The sequence below is a fragment of the Rhinolophus hipposideros genome (genome assembly GCF_964194185.1).
Source record: "Rhinolophus hipposideros genome assembly, chromosome: 23".
Lineage (NCBI taxonomy): Eukaryota > Metazoa > Chordata > Mammalia > Chiroptera > Rhinolophidae > Rhinolophus > Rhinolophus hipposideros.
In genome coordinates, this window is record NC_138069.1 from 19,647,843 (window position 1) to 19,672,101 (window position 24,259).

The window sequence follows — 24,259 nt, forward strand, 5'->3', positions numbered from 1 at the left end:
AATGAAAGTAGGGTGAGAGGGGAATGTAGAGGAGGGCTGAAGCCAGGAAGGGCAGGCAGATCATCTATGCGTAGTATTTATTATGCACCCCGCTCTGCAGAACCTCCCAGTTTCCCCCCAATCACCTCCCAGCCGATGAAGGGTGAGAGCCCAGTGTAGGCACTACTCTAGACTGGAGAACCCGCTGGAAAGCCTCCTCTTTTCATGGTTTTATACATTGGAGCACCACATAAGATTTCATTTGAAAAAAGGATTCAAAAAACAAAACTATAAAACCTTAAGAGCCACTGTAGGTCAAACTTCCATGAATTCAGAAAAGCTCTCTCGTCAAAGGAGGGATTGTAATCTAATCGGAAAACTCCCAGAAAGTGGATATCTTTGCTATCATTGCAAAGTATAATTACAAAACAAATCTCCCATCCTAGAAAACCTCTCCACAACGGTAAAGAGAAAGAACACAATTTTACTATTGAATGAGCATTAGGCCATAACGTGATCTGGAACTCGGGGAATCCACCAAACGACTGCAAAGACCAAAAGAAATCTCACCTTTTCATACAGCCCAGCAGATACAACACATTACATGCAAGTCAGAGCACTTGACAGGACCATTTGTCACCCATGGTTCATCCTCAATTCACCTGGTAATTGGAGTGATGGGCTGTGCTGGTTAATTGGTTTCATACGAAGGAAAAATAAACCTGTCGTATCTTATGACAGGAGGTAGTTTTGCAATTCGGAGCAAGGTTCCCACTGAAATTAGGCTCCCACAGAAACTGGGACAGGGGAATGTTACCTCCCTTGAGGTTTGCATGTCAAAGGGATGACCCCTAGGTCCCTGAGAAAGACAGTCCTGGGTTGTAAAACTGCCAAGAGGCCTTTAAAAAGATTTACGTGATCAAGGGCAGAGAAAGAATTCCCAGTTACTGTATACATTTTCTAAAGTAAATGGTCTAAGAAAAGGGAGGGAAACATCGCTTCCTTTATTTTTAACTGGGAGAAATAAGCCTCTTATTTTTTTTTTTTTTTATTTATGTCCTTACGTGATCTGACCCTTTTTGGCACATGGGGGGCTCTCTTAAGTATCAGCAATATATTCATATTCCCTCATCTCCAGCTGAACAAGAAAGCAGCAGAAAACAGGGCCAGAGAATATTGTAGACACTTATACCATCATCCAGCATGTCCCTGGACTAGAACTGGCCAGATTCTGCAGTTACCATTTGTCGTGCGGGGCGGCCTGCGGGGTCTCAGCTCCCGCTCCCCACATAAGAACACAGGATGTGGGTAGGCCAAAAAGGAACACCCACGGAGCCATAGGTAGGGAAGTCATACCACTATGGTTTCACGGGAGGCTGGGTTCACACGATGTGCGACCTGCTGTCTGCTTTGCTGCCAACCGATCGACTCTCCTTGACTCTCCTTCACTCTCCTCCAGTCTCCTCCTTCACTCTCCTCGGCTCCCCTCCGTAGTCGCGGCAGTTATATCAGTGGCCAATGGCTCAATGGCTACAGCTGATGGCCAACCAGCCACAGCTGACGGCTATCTACTACCCAAGCCAGCACCTCTCCACATGAGGCCGAGAGCCTGGAAACTGCTTTCTGGGGCTCTGTCCCCACACCATTCTTCTTTATTATTATTATTATTATTATTATTATTATTACCTGCTCTGTGAAGGCGAGAGACTTGTCTGTTTTGTTTATTTACAGTAGTTTCAAGTGTTTAGCTAGACAAGTGGCTGGGACTTCAATACATACTATTTGTTGAATTAATGAAGGAACAGAAATGAATACATGATGGGTCCAAATCTCTGCTATGTCAGACTTGTGAGTAAAAAGCTAGTTTTCCTCTTTTGCCTGAGATGTTTGCAGCATTCCTTCAACAACAGTTTCAGAAACCAAGCCTACTTTTCAGCTCCTGCCCAGCCTTGTCTTGGAGACCAGAAGCAAACAGGGAAGGCTCTTAAGAGTTCCATCATCATCATCATGATTATTTTACCTTGAGCTCAAAGTCCCAGCCACTCCTCCTTCTTTCCCTCTTGGAATTAAATGTGCTGATTGTTTTTCCCCAAACACCCCACTGGGAAAAGAAGAGGCCTCTACCAGAACCACTAGACCTGGCAGATGAGAAGCGAGAAATAAAATCCATCTTTAAAGCCATCCTGTGGCGTGCCTGCAGGGTTGGTACCGCTTCTGTCATGTTTCCCCATGATGTCCAGCTCTGCTCTCGAAAACAGAAATAACTTGTCCCTCTAGATCAATATAGAAATAACTGACATTTCCTTCAGACATTAAACTTTCATTTGGGTGAGGAAAAGATAGGAAATGGGGAGGAGTGGGGAAGAGTTCTCGGAGTCAAACTGACTTTCAGCCTCATATTAAATGCAAGTGCTCTCACATGAACCGAATGCCGAAAGAGATGCAGAATCTGTAGCCAGCTTTGGGCAGAAATCCCCAAGAAAGGCCTGACTTTGAGGAAGGACTCATCTTAGCCATCTCTTTCTCATGTGTCATACACAAGGAACATTACAAATAAGGACAATAATCAACATAACAGTATACATTTTTCTATATGTTGGGAATAGCAGGCCACTTCCCTCCATTATTTAATTCTCACACAGTCCTATATGCCATTGACTATTACTGTTCTTTTACAGGTAAGGAAACAAAGGCTCAGAGAGGTGAAGGCAAACACCCAAGAACACACACCTAGTAAGTGACAACGTCGGGATCTGAACACAAATCTGTGGACTTCGGGACTCCAAGTCCACTGCACAGCCCAGGACAGAAAGAATATGCAGAAAGAGAAGACCGGGAGAGAAGAAGATAAATGTGGCACTTCCTTCCTACCCAGGGTTCCGAGATTCGGCCTAAGATGGTGTTGTAGGATCTCATGATGGGAAGGTTCCAAAGACTAGCAGTTTACCGACCACTGAGACAATATTTTTTTCCTGAGCCAAATCACTGGGAAACTGAATTCACTTGCCCACACGTCATAATTAGGCTAAGTACAGTACGGCTCTGACCTAGTTTAAAATCAATTTTGATGTACCCCATGGACTCTTTAAAGCTACTTTACAAAAACAATTCTGTTTCTGTTAAATAAATCTAATTGCTCCTGGGGTGTTAACAGATGACATTGCCTCCCAGGAAGAGTCTGCCAAGATCAGAGCTTATGTGCAACACTGACTTGCGAGAAAATCCCTATGTCCTCGTTTTTGACAACCTCACAAACAGTCCCCAGAATGGACACCAAGAGCACCCTGGACATCTGCCTGTGGGTGTTAACCTCCGAATGTAATATGTTATCAAAAGGCCCCTGTGACATGGTCCTTTGATTACTCAGATTTAAGATTCTCCTCTCCTCTCAACACTTTATCTCAATCTTGACCTTTGTTTTTCCTTTTTTTTTTTTTTTTGAGGCTAGGATCTAAAAGTGTTTCAAAGATGGTGTCCATTTTTAAGTACCCCTCTTAGAATTAACTGATGGTAGGAGTTACAAAACCAGTGATGAGAGAACAGCACAGTCCGGGTAATGTCGATTCACTCATTTAATCTCATGTGCAGTCCCCAGCAGGCACTCAGTGCCTGCATGAACCAGGTGCTGGGCTAGAGTCCGGAAGTACTGATAAACAGAACCAGCCCGATTCCCTGCCTTCATAAAGCTTACAGTCTAGTGTGGGAAAACAATCACTCCAATACATGTACAATTTTTGTGTAATAAATGCTATAATGAAATATTGATGGGTACGATGAGATAGTGTAGAAAGAAAGTTCAAGGATGTGACTATTAAGCTGAGATCTAAAAGAGGAGAAGGTGTTAATTGGGAGAAGAGGAAAGGTAGAAAGTCATCAGATTTAGGCACTGGTGAAGAAAACAGATTGGAGGGGACAATAGTAATTCTTGATGCCAGTGTATCTCAAATAGAACTTCTAGCACAGTTCAATTTCTACCTCCATTGGCATCATAGACTATTTGAGTTCCAATAACCTTAGAGATTGTCTCATCCAGTCTCTCACCTATTGTAAGAATCGCAAACTCTATTTATTCACTGATTTAGGAAATGTTCTAAGCATGTCCAGGCTCTGGAGATAAAGCAAGTAAAACAACAACAACAACAACAATGACAAAAACAACAAAGTCCCTGCCTATCTGGAATTTATGTCTTAGTGAGGAGAATCAGACAATAAATACACAGAAAAATTCAGAATATGTCAAAGTTTGGAAGGGCTATGAAGAAATTTAAAAATAAGGTGAAGGGTAGAAAGAGTTCTGGGGGAGCTATTTATGTACAGAGGTCAAGAAAACCCTCATTTGTAAGAAGGTGACATCTAGGGAGAGCTGAAAGAAATAAGAGACAGAGGTACGCAGCTATCAGGAGAAAGTGTGGCCCAGAGAGAAGCAAGAACAAAAACAAGGCCTTGGGGCAGGTGTGTGTTGGTGTGTCCTAGGGGCAGTGAGCAGGCCCTGTGCTTGGAGCAGAGTGAGCAGGAGCAAGAGAGAGGCAGGCAATGAGGGCAGTGTGGTCACAGGAGGACAGTTCATGCAGGGTTTTGTGAGCCGTTCGCAACTGTGCGAAAAGATTGACTGTACAGGTCAGAGCAGAAGCAGGGAGACAGGAGAAAAGGCTATCGCAATAATCAAGGCAAACAAACCATCACGTGGGCCCAGTGATAGTGGTGGGGACAGTGAGAAATAATTGTATTCTGGACGCGTGAAGGTCGGGCTGGTAAGATTTGCTGACGGATTGGACATGGAGCATGAGAGAAAGAAAGGAGACCAAAATGATTCCAAGGTTTATGGCCTGAGCAACTGGAACAATGGAACTCCCTTTGACTGAAATGGGGAAAAAACTGTGGGAGGACATCTAGGGAAGTGGAACAGAAGGAGGCCGGGTTTGCACATGTGAAGCATAAGCTGTCCATCAGAAAGCTAAGTGAGATATCGAGTAGGCAGTTGGTTTTATGGAAGAAACTTCAGGGAAGAGATCTGGGTTGCAGATATACAATGGGGAGTATAAAATGAGATTACTTGGGAAAAGAGTATAGTTAGGGAAGTAATGCCCAAGGAATGAGCTCCAAACAACTATTGTCCAGGAAATCCCGTCCATTATTCATACACTTATTCCACACATATCAAAAACTGCCCTCATTCCAGAAATATGAAATCAAGAACAGGAGACTATTTCCCCACCCTTTCAATCTAGGCTTGCTTTGTGACTTCCTTTGACCAATAAAAGGGGATACAAGAAACAATGTGCTTGTCTTGAGCCCAAGGAGACCCTATGTGCTTTCACTCTGTCTCGTGGGATCCTGCCACCACATGTGTAAGCCTGGGCTTGCCTGCTGGAGGATGAAAGACCAGGTGAAGGAGAAGTAAGGCACAACACCCAGTAGCCAGCCAACCATTAGACATGTGAACGAGGCCAACCTAAAACAGCCAGCACCCAGCCACCCCAGCAGTGAGCACAGATGCATGAGACCCTGGCCTGCATTAGCTGAGTCCAGCCCAGAAGAAGAGAACCATGTAGCTGGCCCACAGTCTTAAGATAAATAGTAGATGGCAGTTGTTTTCAGCCAGTAAGTTTGGGTGTGGTTTCTCATGTAGTAATAGTTAACTTACACAACCTTTGTCTTCCTAACTCTACATTTCCAAATCTTATCCATCCCATTTCAAATGAATCATCCATGAAGCTTGGCCTGATGCCTATAGCAAAAAGTCAGAGATCCTACAGCATTTAATCTGTGGTTTTCTGTGTTTGTCAGAATAGGCTGAACTATGCTGCTGTAACAAAGTGGCTTAATATAACGACGGTTTATTTCTTATTTATGGTACATAGTTGTTGTGAGTTGCCAGGGAAATCTGCTTCACACCTTCCCTTAGGGACCCACCCTGTCGCACTCAGAACCATCCTGTGACACCGTCATCTCAGACCTAGGCTTCTGAGAGAGCCTGGAGAACCAAACCTCCTTCACCACTGTACCCATTGCCCATAGTCCAGGCCTGACCCTATGGCCTCATCTAACTGCAAGAGAGCTGGGAATGTAAAGGGGCACATAGGTGCTTATCCAGGTCTCTCCTACCTTTTCTCATGGCACCATCCCTTTATACCTTTGATTTTCATGGCTTGCTTGCTTGCTTTTATAAATGTCATGTGCCCAGGACTGGCTTCCTGGGCATGCATCCTAAGTTTTCGCATGGGACTCCATCCTTAAGACCTCATATTTATTTTCATGATCTGCTGTCACCATCTTGAAATTCTTAATGATTTTTGAACTAGGGGCCTCTCATTTTTAACTTGTCCTCAACTCCATAAGTTATGCATTTGATCTTCTCCATTTCTAATCTAGTAGTTCTCAATCCAGGGTGCTCAGTGGAATCACCAGGGGAACATTAAAAAAATACAGATACCCAAGCCCCACCTGAGAACAAATAAATCAGACTCTGAGAATGGGACCCTGGCAAAGGTATTAAAAAAAAAAAAGAAAGAAAAGAAATACCTCCACTAATGTGTAGCCAGCGTTGAGCGTTGCTTCCCTATGGCCCCAGCTAAGCTCCTTTGAGATTTTTTTTCAAAATATGGTAACAAATAAAAATATGATATCAAGAAACCCAAATAACTCATCTCCTGTAGTTTCAGAAGTGTCAATGCCATGAAAATAAAGGGAAGAGTGAAGAAGCATTCCCAATTGAAGGAGACAAGAGACAAGACAACTAACCACAACCCATGATTCTGAACCGGATCCTTTTGCAAAAGGCCAGTGATCCCATCTTTGTCTTATAGAAATTGTAGCACATAGACATAGAGACAGCTGCGTAGGGATGTTCACTGTGGCATTTCTGGTAGTAAAAACATAAGAATGCAATCGCAACATCTATCAATGAAGTGGAGTATTAAAAATTATGAGAAATCCTGCCCTGTGAAACAGAGGGCAATCCACATGTAATGAGCTGGAAAATATCTCTGACATCCTATTATCTGAAAAATATATTTCAGACTAATAGGTGCAGCACAGTTCTATTGTAAATATATGGATGGAGGGATATGTAAACACAAATCTTGTAATACTAACAAGTTGACTTCTGAGGAGAAAAGAATTTCATTTTTTTATTGTTAACTATATATTTTAGGTATACTGTTGGCAATTTTAACATTTTTCCCCGTATTTGTCAAGTAATAAATGTGTATGTGAGACGGACAGTGGACTTTCCTTTGATTGTAGTTTAGCCAATCAATATTTCTTTGAAACCACCCTTGAAGAAATTCATGAGACCTTTTCATTTTAAGGAACTACCCATCTAACTCTTTGGAGTCCGGCAACATAAAACATAAATGAAAACCATTACTTAGAACATAAGTTCAAGTTGTTTCAGCAAACCTACAAGAAAAGGAGTAAAATATCTGCAAGTAACTTATTTCAGCAAAAGATTCCAATGTTCTTAATTTCAAGAAATTCAAAGCTGCCGGTGCTCTAATTACCAGGCGTTGAATTCCTCCAAATGCAGATCTATTCCATGTTTGTGTGTCTCTCTTTAGGCATAAAGTAGAGAAATTGGGAGAGATGGGGGACACCGCTACAAGCTGTTTTCCTCCCTCCTTCCACAAACAATCATTTGGGTAAGATAAGGATTTGCAACACAAACAACAAGCTGTATAGGGCTTTGTGTTGTGAAGCCACAAGCATGAAAATCCATTTAAGCAACTATCTTTCTGCCTGACGAGATAAACCAGTTCTCAATACCCTGTATAAATCTTCAAACCGTGAAAGAAAATAACCCCAAACTTTTTTCTTTATTTGGCCCCAATTAAAGTTCAAGGTGAAGGATGTTTTAATCCTCATCTAAACAGGGCATCTGCAATTTGTAGTCTGACATAAATAAGCAGCTTTAATGCTGTAAAAGGACAAGAAGGGTCAATTCCATATATTTATACAGGAGGAAATGAAACCAACACTCAGCTCACCAACAAGTCATCTATGACTAAAAGTCTACAGTAGATATCTGGCATTTTGCCTCCCCAGAATCCATTCCCTCTGTCTAATATCTCCTGTATTTCCTCACCGAGAATTACTTCTTCCCCATGGGTGTAGTATTGGGGACACAATTCCAGCATGCCATTTTCAATGACAGAGAAAAAGGTCAAATCCTCTGTCTTCTTGCCCCCGTAAGCCAGAGGGTGAGCTGGACCTAAGTTCTGCCAAGTGCTCTGCAGGTTATGACAGCTCTGCCGTCTCTCACCTCCAAACTCACTTCTTTTACCGGCTTTGTAATGCTGCACCTGGGGCTCTGTGGATTGCATTTCCCATTGCCAAGGGGCTTCTGGATCCATTCTGCCAATAGGGAAACTAGCAGCAGGAGGAGGAGAAAAACGACTTGCACCTTCCCATTTGCTGGTTTGCCTTTCAGTATCACCCAGCTGCTGCTCTTCAATACATTCCAACAGCAACTGGTTCCTTTCCAGCTTCTTTCCACAGTCCTAGAACCATCCTTGTCTCATTCCCTCAGAGGTACCAGCCAGGTAGTATCTGCTCCTCAGAGGTCTGAGCCCCAGTCCCTTCCAGACCCTGAGATACCAGCAGAAGCTGGCTAGTACCCTCCTTCCAAGGTCTGGGACTCAGCTCCCCCATGTTTCTTCTCAAAGCTTCTAGATTCTGCTACCACCAGCCTTTTCTCTTGTGCCCCAATCCTAGCATGGTAGCATCTTCCTGCAGTTACTAAATTTGTGTTGCCTGGGTGTTCATTTTCACTACTGCAACCCTGCAGCTTCTGTTTAACCAATTCCCTACACTAAAGTCTGGCTGTTAAAAATCACTAGCAAGGGTTTTCGTCACTAGCCCCTGACTACTTCACTGACACCCAGGAAGCTGACCTCTGCCTAAGTTGAGAAGGAGGAGAGGCCTGGTTTGGAGTTTGCAAAGTGGACATGGCTGTAAGATGGTCTTGGTCCTTGTGACAGAACCATTGCCAGGCTTACTTTTTTGCAAGCTCTCCTCTGCTCTCTTTGTTCCTGCTCATCCTCGTGCCTGATCCTCCAGCCTCCTTTGGATTCTGTAGGCCCCTGAAAACCTTCCCAAAATTCCTTTTGCTTAGTTTAACCAAAAGTAATTTCCATTGCTTGTAAGAAAACAAAATGATACTAAGACACTAAGCAAAAGCAGGAATGTTTGAGCAAACATCTTTATTCACTCCATCTTTCAGTACACAAGGATTCATTGAGCAGTTCACTTGGGACAAACGAAATCACCTCCAGGTACCCTGAGTATTTTATGTTCAAGCTTTAAAAAGCCAGAAGTGTATACCATTAGTTTCTGATATTTTCCTAATAATCAATCAATTTCTCTCTCTCTCTCTCTCTCTCTCTCTCTCTCTCTCTCTCTCTCTCTCTCTGTCTCTCTCTCTCTCCCCCCCACCCACCCCCCCACACAAATATACAAGCCACACCCAGTCCTAGCATTACCAACTTCGTATTGAAATATTCATCTAAAAATCATTTACTCAGAGATCGTCAAGTTTATTCCCCTCACTTAATAGATTCAGAGAGAAGATGAGATGGGAACAAGGTCATACAGCAAGAGTCACTGCCATAACCCAAACTCTGGCATCCGGTCGACCCTCTAACCCTGATCTACCCAGTCAGTCTGGACTCTGTATCTTAGAAAGGTAACCTCCCTGAGCATTAAAGAAAGATGAATAAGTGAAGGACAATAACGATGTCATGCTAGGAAATGGAGGAGTTAGTTTTAACCCAAAGGAATTCCATCCCTAAATGAGAGCATCAGAAGGGAAGGAAAGCAGGAAAACACACACACACACACACCAGACGTGCCAAAAATATATATACAAGTGGACACTTTGGTCAAAGTTGCTCAAGCAGTAGTTTGCTATAATCAGAAGTGTCTAGACACTGATGATAACCACTGTGAATACCTCTTGTAATTGCAGAAGTCAAATGTGACTTGTATTTATCTTTTATCGATATATACTGAATTTTACAATTATTACAGTTTTTTTACTTTCTTAAAATGTGTATATATTTTTTGGCACCATTTGTTTGTTTGTTTGTTTTTCCCCTCAAGGTATCTGACAGGGGCATGCAGCAGGGAAAGGGGACATGGGTTCAATTTCTGACTCTCCTATTTATTTTTATTATTTGACTTTAAATATGTTATATTACCACAAGAACCCATTTTACTTTCAGTAAAATGAAAACCAAAGAACAAATATCTATTCTCCTTCACAAAGTTATTTTAACCATCAAATGAACTCATTCAACATTTATGTGGGCTAAACACTATTTTAGTTGCTGGGAACATGGCAGTGAGCAAAACAAAATCCTCACCATTTTAGAACTTCCACTTTAGTGGAGGGAGGCAGACAGTACACAAATAAACTTATAAATAAATATGACCTCTCAGAGAACAATAAATGCTATGGGAAAATTAAATAAGGTAGTTTGATAAAGAGTGATTGGGTTCTTTAGGTCAGGAGGTCAAGGAAAGCTCTTTGAGGAGCTGACAATTGAGCTGATTCATGAAGTGATAAAAAAGAGAAGATCTAGAGGAAGAACATTCTAGAACGGAAGAGAACAGAGGTCCTCAAGTGCGAGCAAGTTTAGTGTTTTAAGGAAGAGCAAAGAGGCCCAGTGTAGCTGGACCTGAATTAGTGATGGGGAAAGTGGGGTCAGGTTGTACAGAAAAACAACTATTCACAACTCATCATCTATTTGGACATACTTTATACATTGTACTAAATCAATAGTTCTACTATTCTCATTAGCTTACTTTATCATCACAGCCTTTTAAGGCATAATTTCTTATTAATTTCCCATGGTAAATGACTTCCTAATATGTCTTTAAATTTTCTGTGTTTTTCTTTAGTCTTTGCCAGATAGGGGCACACAGTTTTCTCTAAAGGGGCTATATGAGATTTTCCTGGGTTTTGTTTATCTGTCTGTCTGTCTGTTTGTTTGTTTATTTGTTTGTTTGTTTTTAATAATCAAAGCCCTTTATATCTATGAGCCCGAGAGGCAGTGTGCTACAATGAAAAAGTCATTGAGTTTTGGAATCATATCTTGGATTTGAATCTTGTCTCTCTACAGACTACAGTGATGTGAACCTGGGCAAGTTAATTAGCTTCTCCAAGCCTTAGGCTTTTAATCTACAAAATAGACTTCAGGACAGCTATCTTACAGGTCGTTGTGAGACTCTGTAAATGCATGTGTGTAAGGCGCAAGATTTGACACAGAGGAAGCACTCAATAAATTCTAACTTGTAGGTGGTTTTTTGCATCTTGATGTTCCTTCTTTCTTCAGATTACTTTCTCCTGTTCCTTCAAGACTCAAGTCATATGTCATCTTCTGTAGGATACCTTTCTAAGATTTCCAGGCTGATTTAAGAGCCCTCATTATTTTATGGCTTATCACTTACCACATCATATCGAAATTTCATGTTTCTGTGCCTATCCCTCTATTCTATTAGCTTCTTGAGGCAAGTAATGTGCTTCATCAATCTTTGTACCCCAAACACATAGTAAATTCCCAACATGCTTGATAAATTCAACTAGGAATTCTTCTTGACCAGACATCAGCCACTGCTTAATGCTCTCTGATTGCATATCTCAGTAGCCGTATGGAGAGAACAGCCCTTGGTGGGGCTTGAAGAAAGGAAAAAGAAAGAAAACTTTACCATCTGGGTAAGGGATTGCCTTAATGTGTTGTAACTCAAGGTATACACATAATTGTACCATTTTCTGAATTGTGTGATATTAACTGTTTTTGTTACCCCAAAGGAATAATCTTGTAATTACTCCAAGGCTTGGTTACTTTATCATTGAAGGAAGACATAAACTCCTTTAAAAGAGGAAATTGAGAAGAAAGAATTCACCTAATCTCCAAAGAATGTTTGACATTTGACTTTTCAAAGCCAGAAAACAATTAAATGTCATTAGTATTTTAGCCTTCTCTAAAATGAGACTTCTAACCAATCTTTCAAATATCCATTGACTGTGCACAACCAAAATAGTCTCCACTCTAATAGAGAAGACAGAATCTCTTGGGAGGCATATGATTTTAGCTCTAAGGACTCATGAGAACCTTGGGTTCAGTCAACCACATGATTTGACAGGCCCCTACAGTCCCAGAGAAATCTAAGAGGAACAGTGCCCTTTGGAGTTTTGCAATGTGGCTCTCCTCCCCTTGGTCCATTTCCTCCCATTTCCTCTGTTTTCAGAGATAAGAGCCCAGTAATCTCAAAACTGCATCAGGTGTAAGAACCCATGCTGTTGTGAGAAAAATATGGTCTGATATCTTTTCCACCCAAACATAATGGAAATTGGTTGGAAAGGCAGGAGATGCCTATTTATGGAAAACAGTGCATCTTAGCTCTGAAAATGTTTCTTTCTCCAAGAGCCACTCATCCCCAAAGCCAAACAGTCAGACAAATGTCATGCTGTTTTCTGAGAGGTTGTTACCTTCTCATGTCCTCCCTTGCAGAAGGGGAAATGTAAAAATATCTTCTCAATTCTCCTCACCTGACCCTGGAAGTAACTCTGCAGTAATTGAACTGAGGTAATTAAATGTGGTTCACAAATGGATTCTGCCTATCAGTAAAAAGCTCATTTAAATAAAATGATGGATACAAACTCAGGACAAAGACACTATTTTCTTTATCCCCCAATAAATAAACCTGTCCTGCTTGCTAATGTCAGAGATTCGGGGGTGGAGGAGGATAGGGAATAGCAAAGAATGGAAAAAGAAAGACAAGAAATCAAGAAGCAAACACAGAGGGTATTATCAGGGAAAAGTCTATTTGACATTCTGTGCCATCCCAAAAGCCCAGTTATAAAAACCGTGACAAATCTCCCCTTTTGTACCATCCTCCCCTTTCCTAGGAACCTTACTGTTCTCTGAACCTCTTTCCACACTCCTCAGGCAATTCCCAGCACTAGATTGAAATGCTCTGGTTTCAGGGATCATTTCACTTCTAGAGAGGTGTGTCGTCACCTAACATAAGCCAGTAGGGTTTTATTTATTTATTTTTAATTTTTAAACTAGATGTTAAGGGCCTACCAATTGGAGCAAAGAGAAGATTTTTAAAATAATATAAAATAAATAGCCCAAAGTGGTCTGTTAGCGATCATTAGTGTGGAACCAGGTTCCACTTGTAATTTGCTCTTTCCACTTTCTCTCTGAAATGCCAGGCCTGCCTCCCTGGAGAATTATGAAACCTGTTGAATTGCAGTTATTGACTTAGAAATGGACTTTGGAGAAAATAAATTCTCTAGCTCTTTGTGCAATCGTTGCCTCCTCTTAAAAGCTTTCTTTTGCCTACTTGAAACCAATGGCTTTCAATTGTCTCCCTTAACTCCATCTGTTTGATGCTGATCTTTCTTTTTTCCTTTTTTTCTTTTTTTTAATAAATTTTATTTGGGAATATTAGGGAACAGTGTGTTTCTCCAGGGCCCATCAGTTCCAAGTCGTTGTCCTTCAATCTAGTTGTGGAGGGCGCAGCTCAGCTCCAAGTCCAGTCACCTTTTTCAATCTTAGTTGCAGGGGGCACAGCCCACCACCCCATGTGGGAATTGAACCGGCAACCTTGTTGTTGAGAGCTCACGCTCTAACCAACTGAGCCATCCAGCCACCCTGATCTCTTTCTTTCTTGAAATCTTATTTTCATCGTCTTTGGTCACATAATGTGCTGCATTTTTCTCTGGCTATTTCCTCGGCCTGGCATTCCCAGCTAAACTGTCAACTTCTTGAGGGCAGCAGCCACAGATTAAATCTCTCACAGTATCTAGCACTGTGCTAGCTAAATTACAGCTGCTCAGAAAAGACTTCCCCACGGACCTACCTTTACTTTGTCATCCTCTTCTGTGCCACCCCATAATAAGCCAGGTTAGTTCATTCAGTCACAAACTTGTGACCCCTGGGCTGCTCTGCAGACTTGTCTGGGGTTGGCACACTTTGAGTTTCAAGAAAGAATAAGATTGAATTAGTTGCCAACATTTAAGAATCAGGAGACTTCATATAGCATTTGATTTCTGGCTTCTCTTGAGGAATTGGATGATTTGTCAATCCTGGTCCCATTCTTACACAGCAGCAACTTCCTGGAGCTGAGTGGTAGCTGCCCCTTTATGTGGGGCTTCTTCTCAAACCCAGTGGCCCTAAGTTCCAGTCAGCTTTATTTATTTCCTGGCTGGTTCAAAAGGCAAATAAGCTTGACCAATGTCTGCTTTACGATAACCTCAGATTACTCTCCCTAGAAGTCTATCATTTTTAATATCAGTGTTAGCAGTTTTGTCTATAACCAAATCCACTGTCTCAGATTCTCGGAATGTGCTGGGTTTTCGTTCCCTCCCTATCTCAGTCACTGGCCTCACTGAGTCACCCAAAACCAAAGCCTCTGGGTCTCTCTAGCTATACCCCATCCCTCACTAAGTCCTATCCATTTTACCCCAGCAAAGTTTTCAAAATCTATCCCTTCTATGCCATGTCTACTGCCCTGCTTTCTGGCCTTCCATACTCCCAAATCTCTCCATTGCCTACAAAACCAAGTCTAAACCCCATGACCCCCACCATTTGCCCCAGTTTACCTTACAGGCCCTACTGGCTCTGTATCTTCTAGAGAACTCCATCCCAGTGGACTAGCCCCCAGTCTCCAAAACCATCCTGTACCAGTCCACCCCAAGGCTGAATTCTAAGGTGGGTGGGCCCTGCCATGAGAATTAGGATAATATGTTGCCTCTCCTGGGTGAATGAGCAATTTAAAGATCTGCAGAAAGGAACTCAAAGATGTCACTTTCTATCATGTTGGAATTCTAGCCACAGTGACTAGGGATGGAAAAAAAGCACTTTCTGTGAGCATAGAACTTTCTCTTGAACCACTTCAAGCAAACACCAGTCCCTAAGCAAAACCAGCCCCCTGTGAGCCTCAATTTCAGTCATTTGTCTGATTTTGGGGTCCTATAGAACTCAATTCAGAGACTTCCACTGGGAGAGAAAAATTATAGTTGATTTCTTACTTTCAGAAAATAGAATAAGGCTAATGTGCCTTTTAGGAATTATACCAGTTATATCCTGATTTATATGTGTTTTGTTTGGTTTTTAACAAGGTTTGATTTTCAGTGGCCAAATTGTTAAGCACATGAAAAGTTCTTACAATTGGCTGCGGAAAGCATTGTTTTCAGACCTCCCTTCCCTGCTCAGCTTTCTATTTCTGTTAATGGGCTTAAAACTAATTAGAGTAAATTAATTCCTCAGAATAATAACAATTGCCAGGGAGGTGCACACTAACACTTTATTCTTAGAGACGAGAGCTTCCTGGGGGCTGGGAAGCAATTACAACTTCTTAATGATCTATGGAAGGAAAGGAGACTGGATCTGTATCAATTATGTTTTATTTATTTGTTTCAGAAATTTTAATGAATTTAAGGGGAAAATTATACATCTCAATAAAAAGCCATTACTTTCTCTGAACTGTGTTCCCCCTGTGGTCACAAGTGGCTCATTAGCTGGCCTTACAGCATTTGAGACAGTGAGAAAGCACCAAAGGAAATTGTGATGAGTAGTGCCCATTACTGATTCATGAGCACTTTTCTTTTATATTTATCATTTGCAAGATGCTTGGATGTCATCAACATACGGGACTTCTGGAGAAATGTCTGGCTTACCAACTTGAAAAAACAAAAGTGGGAAAGGCTGAGTCATCCCACCCAGATAAAGGAATCCAACCTTGAACTTTACCTCGAATTGTTCTTAGACTCAGTTTAAATGATACTGAACTGAATTATACTCTCTGCTGTCCAAATAGCTCTAGTTGGACAAATAACATTAGCATCTCAGATCAAGAATTCTCAATATGTCTATACTATGAATGGTCCAGTGGCTGAAGAACTGTCATGTCAACTCATCTCCAATATCTCTCTTGATTATGTTCTTTTTTGCCAATCTACATAGCTAGAGACCGACAACCACCCCATAGCGTCCCTCCCCATCTCTTACCATCCCATATCACTCTGAGTATAGACGATTAGCCTCAGACTAACCTCAGCTTCCCACTCACCCCCCTCCTATCTATTCTCCGCACTACGAACAGATTGGTTGTTTTCCCCCTACAACACAGGTCTTATCACTATCATCATCACTGAAATTATATTATTATAACTGATGTATCAGTCAGGTCTTCATTTAAGTAAGAGAAATGAACTCTGGCTAATTTAAGCTGTACTGAATACATAGTGGGTAGTTTCCACACTCCCTAGGAAGTCCAGAGAACCAGTTACACAGCCAGGAATCCCTTCTTCTCAGGGATGGTCTAATGAGGGCAGACAGCCACCACCACCAAACAGACTCTGCAGTTTGTAGTTAGCACCTCTGAAGCAGGGCTTTGGATGTTGCCGCTAAGCATGCCGCTGCCACCACTAGCACCAGTCTCCCCAGAAAGAAGTGTGCACAGTTGGTACTTCATCGCATAATGTGTTTCAGACTCAAAGTCTGTCTCCAATGCATCCAATTCACAAAGCCTCTGCCAGGTGCCCACGCCCAGCTGAATGGGGGGGCTAGAATTGCCAGCCTCTAAACAGGGCTCTGACTCAGAAGATGGGAGACTCCCCAAACTAAAGAAAGGGATTTACATTTGGGGTGACTAAAAATATTGACTAATGTCAACTTTAATATCATTTATTTTTCATCTACTATATGCCAAAGATTTTATATACATTATCTTCCCAATGTCTCAGCAAAATTGGTATTTTTTTTGCCCATTTCATAAATAGGAAATAAAATCCTGGACTTCAGGATCAAAAGAGAACAAAAATGAAAACTTCATTTAAACTGGGACTTTATTGGCTCCTATCATTGAAATGCAAGTCCCGTGAAAGCAAGTCTTATTTGCCTCACACAATGATGAACTCCAAATGCTGGGCTTGTATTGTGCCTGGCCCAGATCACACACAGTGAAGCACCTGCAGTCGCTGGCTGCAACCAGGGGCTCAAAAGATGTCGTTACAATGCCGCATCGCCCTACCTCTCCGCTCAGCACCATGTTTTTTTATACCCTGACAGATCATTTTCCCAAAGGCAAAAATTGTCTATTTTCCATCATCTCCCTCTATCTACACCAGAATGAAGTCTTTTTGTCCTAGCTAAGTGACGTACTTCTGTGAACCCATCACTGAGGCCAACGTGATAGAATGCTCAACTGGCAAAGCCTGGGTTATATAACCATTTCAGAACTTTGAAGAAAAGCAAACTAAACTATGTAGCTGAAAATAAAGGACGGAACTTTCCCCCAGATGAAGTTTAGGGTCTTTCCCCATTAATAAAGCAGTAGGGATGATACTGGATAGGCAAAATCAACAAGTGCCCACTACATAGACCACAGTTCGACACTGATATAACATTTTCAGCTTTTAATGTACGTAACTACCAAGCCCCTCCTTTCAGTCTTCCAGGAGGCCACCGAAACAACGCAAGCTTTACCATAACAGGTAAGGAAACCGAAACTGAAGAATGGAGAAGATAAGTGTCTCGCCCAAGGTCACACAGGAAGGCAGGAAACAGCTGAGCCAGGACTGAAAGCTGGAGCTTCTATTTTTGTGCAGTGTCTTTTCTCCTGGGCCCTGGAAATCTATGAAAATGTGAGAGGCTGGGAATAATCAGCCTTCTCAAGAGCAGACAGTCTTTGAACTAAGGAACCTGAGTTCAGGTAGCACTGCCATTACCAGAATGTTTTATTTTCCTTAAAATAATCCATTTAATTAGTTTAGATCACCTTATTAGCTAAAGCAACATCTCCCTGCCTTCACCCTTTGCAGCCATAGTGCTGATTAGGGCGTTTCATATCTTATTTAGGAGAGGATGTTGTATGTATTACCATGCCCTCTGTGTAATAAATTTGACATTTCAGATAGCAACAAATGGCTAGAAAATTGGCCCCTTGAGACTAATAGCCCAGAAGCATTTACATGTAATTATTCTGCCCAAGAATTTAATTTTGTTGGGCACAAAAGCTATACTGAATGAAAAGACCCTGAAGAGTGAATCCTGGACTCAGGTGGTAAACATTAGCATGAGCACTCGATTCTGGAACATTCTTTCCAATACTTAAAGACAATTCCCTATGGCTGAGTGTATTTCTGCAACAAATTCAGATAACGTTTTGCTCTGTGTGATACTAATTACTCGGCAAATGTTACAAGTGGGCTCTTTTCTGGTCCCCACACTGTCAATTTTGCCATTGTTCCATAGCTCTGATTGCCTGCCTCCTGAGTCATGGGTCATGAATTAACAATTTCCCCTGGACAGTCACACTGCCCCTGCTCTTTCCACTTAAAGGCCTTGCAATCCTGCTGGTTGAGGAGAGCAACATGGTCACCATTAGCCACCGACCCCTTTTTTTTGTCAAATTAAGACAATAAAATCCAGAGAGATTCCATGATTTAGCCAATGACATATACCTAGAGAAAGAGGAGGTTATCTGATTCTCTAACTACATTGTTCTTATCACCATACGCTCATTTGTCCATTCATTTTACATAATTATTGAGTGCCTACAATGTTCCAGGCATTGCATTATGTAGAAACACAGAGGTCAACTAAAGAGATAAGGGACCTACTTCCAAGAAGCTTAATTCTAGTGGGAAACACAGAAAAGAAATAAGCAAATTAATAATATTAAAAAATCCAATTTGAGATAAGAGCTATTGAGGAAAATGATGTGATGAAAAATGGCTGGCAGTGGAGAAAAGTACTGATTCAGACAGAGTCATCCGGGAAGGTCTCTGGGAAGACTGATGTTTAAACTGAGAGCTGAAATATAAGAAGAAGCTTGTCACAGAAAGAACCAGGGAAACAGCTTGGGGACAGTAGAAAACTCAAGAATAAATGTCCTAGTACACAAAAGACCTTGGAATGTTTTAAGAACCTGCAGAAGGCCAATATGGCTGGTGAATGATTTTCAGATATAGGACTGGCAACTTGCTGATGAATGGGAAACAGAACGAGGGAGAGATCAGGGATTTCTCCTTATAGTATCATCTTGACAAGCCAAGTACCTAGTGCCACCATTGGTTGAATGGAAAAGTCAGCAAGAGGAACAGGTTGAGGTGGCATCTGGGAATTAGGAATCCCATTTTTGGCATGTAAAGTTTGATAATCTTATGAGGCAACTAACTCGAGACATCAAAGAGGTAGTTGGTTAGGAAGTTCTGAAACTAGATGGAGAGATCTCTGCCCTCACTGAGTCTGCAATGCTGGATGAGATTAAAGAATCTTCTCTAACAGTCAAAATCTGATGATGTTAAGACCTTAAATGGTAATACTTCACATGACTTAACCTAGGGAATATGAGCAATGGCTTCCACTGCTGCTTTTTCCTCTCCATTACAGGAAAGATACTGGACAAATTGAGAAACTGGTTATGATTCTCAAGCAGATGCTGTTATATCTGTTATAATAAGACCTTTTCTTACTCTTGGGAAGTATGTGGAACATGGGCTTTGGAGTCAGGCTGCTTAGGATTGAAACCTAATTCTGATTCTCAGTTATCTCATTCATTAACAGGGGGTTATCACATCAATGTCATATAGTTTTGGGGAAAATTAAATTTAGATAAAGTATGCTAAGTGTCATGACTCCTTACACGTAGTAGAGCTAAATAAACATTCATCATTATCAGTTATTAATTCTGGCTATTGATCTCAATTTTTAGAGAATTACATATGAAAGAGCTCTCATTTGCAAGTGACAGAACACCAACTCAAAACTCATTTAAACAGAAGGAAATAAATTGGATCATAACTGGAAAAAGCTAAGGGCATATTGATCAAACCGCCCAGAAGCTAAATGATGTCATCAGGACACTTTTTCTGCATCTCTTTGCTCCCTTCTGTGTCTCCTTCATTCTTAGGCTGACTCCTATCTGATAACAAAATGACCACTAACAGCTCCAAAATGGCTATTGCTTCGGCAAACACCAGAGAAAGGAGACCACCTCTTTCTCAGTAGTTCCAATTAAAGTGCTGAGACTGAATTCCACTATCAGAGTCCTTGAACCAAACAATGTGACCATGGAGCTAGAGGACGGAGAATTGCTCGGCCCTTCATGAACCCATAGTAGAGGACAGGTGGTTCCCAAATGAAAATCAAGGTGTAGTTATCAAAGAAAGGATATATGTCCAATATATGGTGATGGAAAGAGAACTGACTCTGGGTGGTGAACACACAATGTGATTTATAGATGATGTAATACAGAATTGTATACCTGAAATCTATGTAACTTTACTAACAAGTCTGTTGTCACCCCAACAAACTTTAATTTTAAAAAAAGAAAAAAAATATGTGATTTCTGAAGATGCTAAAAAAAAAAATAATGAGTTCTTAAGTTCAAGTAACAAATCAACTACCAGAAGAAGCTAGCACATCAATAGACAATTACATTATGATTTAGTAAAGGCTAAATCATATGTGCTAAGAGGGTGTCACTCAGAAGAAGCTGCAACAAGTTTAGTTAAAAGGAATGGGAAAGTATCAGGAGATAATTTGGCCACCAGAGGCAGTATCACTGAAATTGAGAATAATTAAATTAGCTGTCTATAGCTTAACTCTCCTACTTCTGGGCAATCCCTCTCCTTGAAGAAGTGATATTTATAAATAAAGTCATTGACAATTAGGAATTGAGACACTTGCTATGCATTAGCAATGGGTAGTAACTTCTTCCTATTAGTCTGGAAAAATGGTTGACACATTAACCCACCCCTGATTTCTCCACCCCTTTATACCAAGAAGCTTGAAGTTATTTTTGATACTTGCCTCTCCCACACTCACTACATCCATTCAATCATTAAATCCTGCCTATGTTGCTTCCTAATTATCTCACAGCCAACTCCATTCCTAGCCACCATCACCTCTAACCCAGACTACTACAATAGAAATCTAGATCCAGAGATATGCTTCAGAAATACAAACCAGATATTGTTACTCCACTGCTCACATCTCTTTCGGGGCTCCCTCTACACTCTGAAGAGAAAAACCATAATCCTTTCGACAGCCTATTATGCCTTCCTACGATCCACGCCTGCCTATCTTTCAGCCTGAATTCATGATATTTTACCCTCTAAGTTCCAGGCATGTTACCTCTCCCCAATTTTTAAGTCATTTTTTAGTTACTTCCAACCTCAGGAAATTCATTTATTCTGTTTATTCTGCCCACCCTTAACCTTCCCCCACTTTTCTCTTTTATCTTATTAAACTCTATGTATTATTCAGATAAATGTTCAGTTACCACTTCTTTTTTTTTTTTTAACCGTTGGAATTTCCTGAGTGATAGGAACATCTTTTTTGTTCTTTTTTTTTTTTAGATGTTTATTTATTTTAAGTGTGTTTTTCCAGGACCCATCAGCTCCAAGTCAAGCAGCTGTTTCAATCTAATTGTGGAGGGCTCAGCTCACAGCGGCCTATGTGGGAATCGAATTGCAACCTTGTTGTTAAGAGCCGGCGCTTCTATCAACTGAGCTAACCGGCCACCCCAAGTTACCTCTTCTTCAAGAAATCCTTCCTAGAGCCACCCAAATTAGATGAGTTCACACTAGAGGCTCTAATCCTGGTATCTTCAGTGCCTAGAACAGGGACCGCCATGCTTCACTTGCATGATGAATAATTGTGAAATGAATATATGAATTTGTGACATTGGTCTGCCCCCCTCTGGATTGAGCAGATCACTGTTTTAGGGTAAGCTCATTTGCAAATGCCTAAAAATAAAAATGAAATGCAAACAAAATGTGCCTTGTCAGAATGAAGCTGTTGAGAAAGAGCAGTTTAAAAAGCTGATCCCAAGCAAAAGAACATGGAAACCTAATACTCCTTAAATAGCTTTTTAAATACAGTCATCAATCAAAAGTCGTGTCTTTGTGGATCTTCATGAGAGGGGGAATCTACTGAAAAATGCATAGCCTCTTATTACACAACACACAGAGCAGTATCTTGCAAGGAATTTACAGAAATTGAGGACTTAGACACAGCTGAGCACAAGAAGTTATAGTCCTGCTATCAACGAGAGGCAAAAATTGAAGTCACCCAACTAAATGCTATTTTTGATAACGTCTTGGCCGTCTAAAAATATTAGCTGAAGGCCATGATGGAAAAGCTGCTAAGCCGGCACTTTTCAGCACGAGAAGCAACAATCTACCTCCAGGGCAGTCAATCAGGAACTTAAATGAAAAGCCGTCAGTTGCTAAGTCTGTGCAATGTCCTGTTGGGAACTCGGAAACAAAGACTAGGGCCATGACCACAAAATTCCCACGCTCAGATCAAAAACCAAATATTAATTTAGATCAAATCACCCCACTGTTTTTAGTGCTGAATTCAGTTTATGATTTGTTTTGTTGGGTTGTTTAATCAGACTGGATTCTGTCATCTCAGATGTGTATGAGATGCTGGAAACGAAAATGTATCAAAGACACAATTGACTCAAGCTGGACAGAATTCTGCGAGGCCATATGGTGAGGCAGAGGATGTCAGGCAGAGAGCAGCAAGGGAGCTCATAAGTTGGCTACTCAGACTGGATTTTGGACTTAGTCAAAGACATGAAACATGGGAAGTAGTAGTAATGATGGCAGCAATAATGATGGCGATCACTTAGGATCCACCAAGCACTTTTGTACCATTTATCTCATGGAATCAGCAGGGTAGCTCAGAGGCGGGAGGAAATACAGACATGAATTGGTCAAAATGCATAATGTAGGTGAGTTGAATTATAGTAGGAGGTGGGAATGTCCATTCTCCCCCATTCATCTGGTTGGTTTTCTTATTCTTTTCCATAACATCTTTCCTTTAGAGCCTTCTCTGGGTCCCCATTTCTCAAAATCTCTGTGCCTTGACTTCAAAGTCATCCATTATTGCCCACGCCCTGCCTGGCTGAATTTCTCTCCCACTGATTTCCAGTACTTGCCCATATTAAAGTACCATCAACATGACACTGTCATGCCTTTCCCACGTGAGCCCTCCAGTCTACTGCCCTCTGCTCTGAGCCCATCCAGAGCTTAGCTAAAATACCACTTCTTCCAGAAGAGTTTTCCTGACTGTTTGGTCCTCCGCTTTCTGAACAACTAGAATATGACACTTTTAAGGATATAACTACATTGCATTCTTAGATATTGTTTTAAGTGGCTTGAGGTTTTCACATATGTTTGCTTTTATCTTTCGAACTAGACAATTTCAGGGCAGAGACAGTGTCTTACCTCTCTTCATTGTCCCCCAGGGTGGTTCATTCTGTATTAAACTCACAATAGTGCCAAACACACTTGTTTTCTGATTAATCCTCCTTCTTTCTATCATGGGTGTGTGTTGAGAAAAATATTAATGGGGCAGATTAAAATCTGCAGGGTTTGATACAACAGAATTTCAGGACTAATTTTCAATGATTCCCTTGGCATCGCCTGCATAATATCCTCTTCGTTATTTTTTAAAGTCAGTTTATAGAATATTGGGCAGCTCCCAAGAGTAAAATTATTGTCAATGAGAAATTGCCCACTTTAAGACTAAGAAAAATTCAAGCTATTTGGGATAGGTAAAGGAGCAAGGAGAAGAATGAGTGATGACTAGTCTCAACACAGATCTAAGTAGAAAAAAAACGTGCAGATTGGAAGACCTGGCCTCTATTTTTGCTTTTCCAGAGCACCCTATGGCTCCCAGAATACTAGGCAGCAGCTTTCTGAGCATCCAATTAATATAACATCTCACCAACTGCATGCATAGTTTTCTAATTTGTTTATTCTATAATGTTATTCACAGACATGTCCTATGTGGTCTTCTGACTCCAACCTTACCCCTTTGATCCATCCGTCTTCCCAGATCCAGTATAATTGTTCCAAAAAAGTAGACATGATCACATCAATTGCCTGTTGAAAGCCCTCAATGACTCTCCATCACATGAAAGATAAAGTCCATATTCATGAGCATGGTGTAGAAAGCCCTTCATGATCTGTTTCCTACTCACATCTCCTACTTCTTCTGTCTCCAATCCTCCCTTTGACTCCAAAGCTCCAGTCAGACTTATCTTCTTTTATTTACTGTACTGTCTCATCTTCAAGCTTTCACACATGAAATGTTTACCAAGAACACTCTGTCTATCACCAAACCTTCAACACAATAATTTTTTATTCTTTGGACCTCAACTTTGACATTCTTTCCTCCCAGAAGCTCTTCTGACTCCAATTCTAAGTTACAAACCTAACTTATGTTCTCCAGCATACACTCTGTATTGT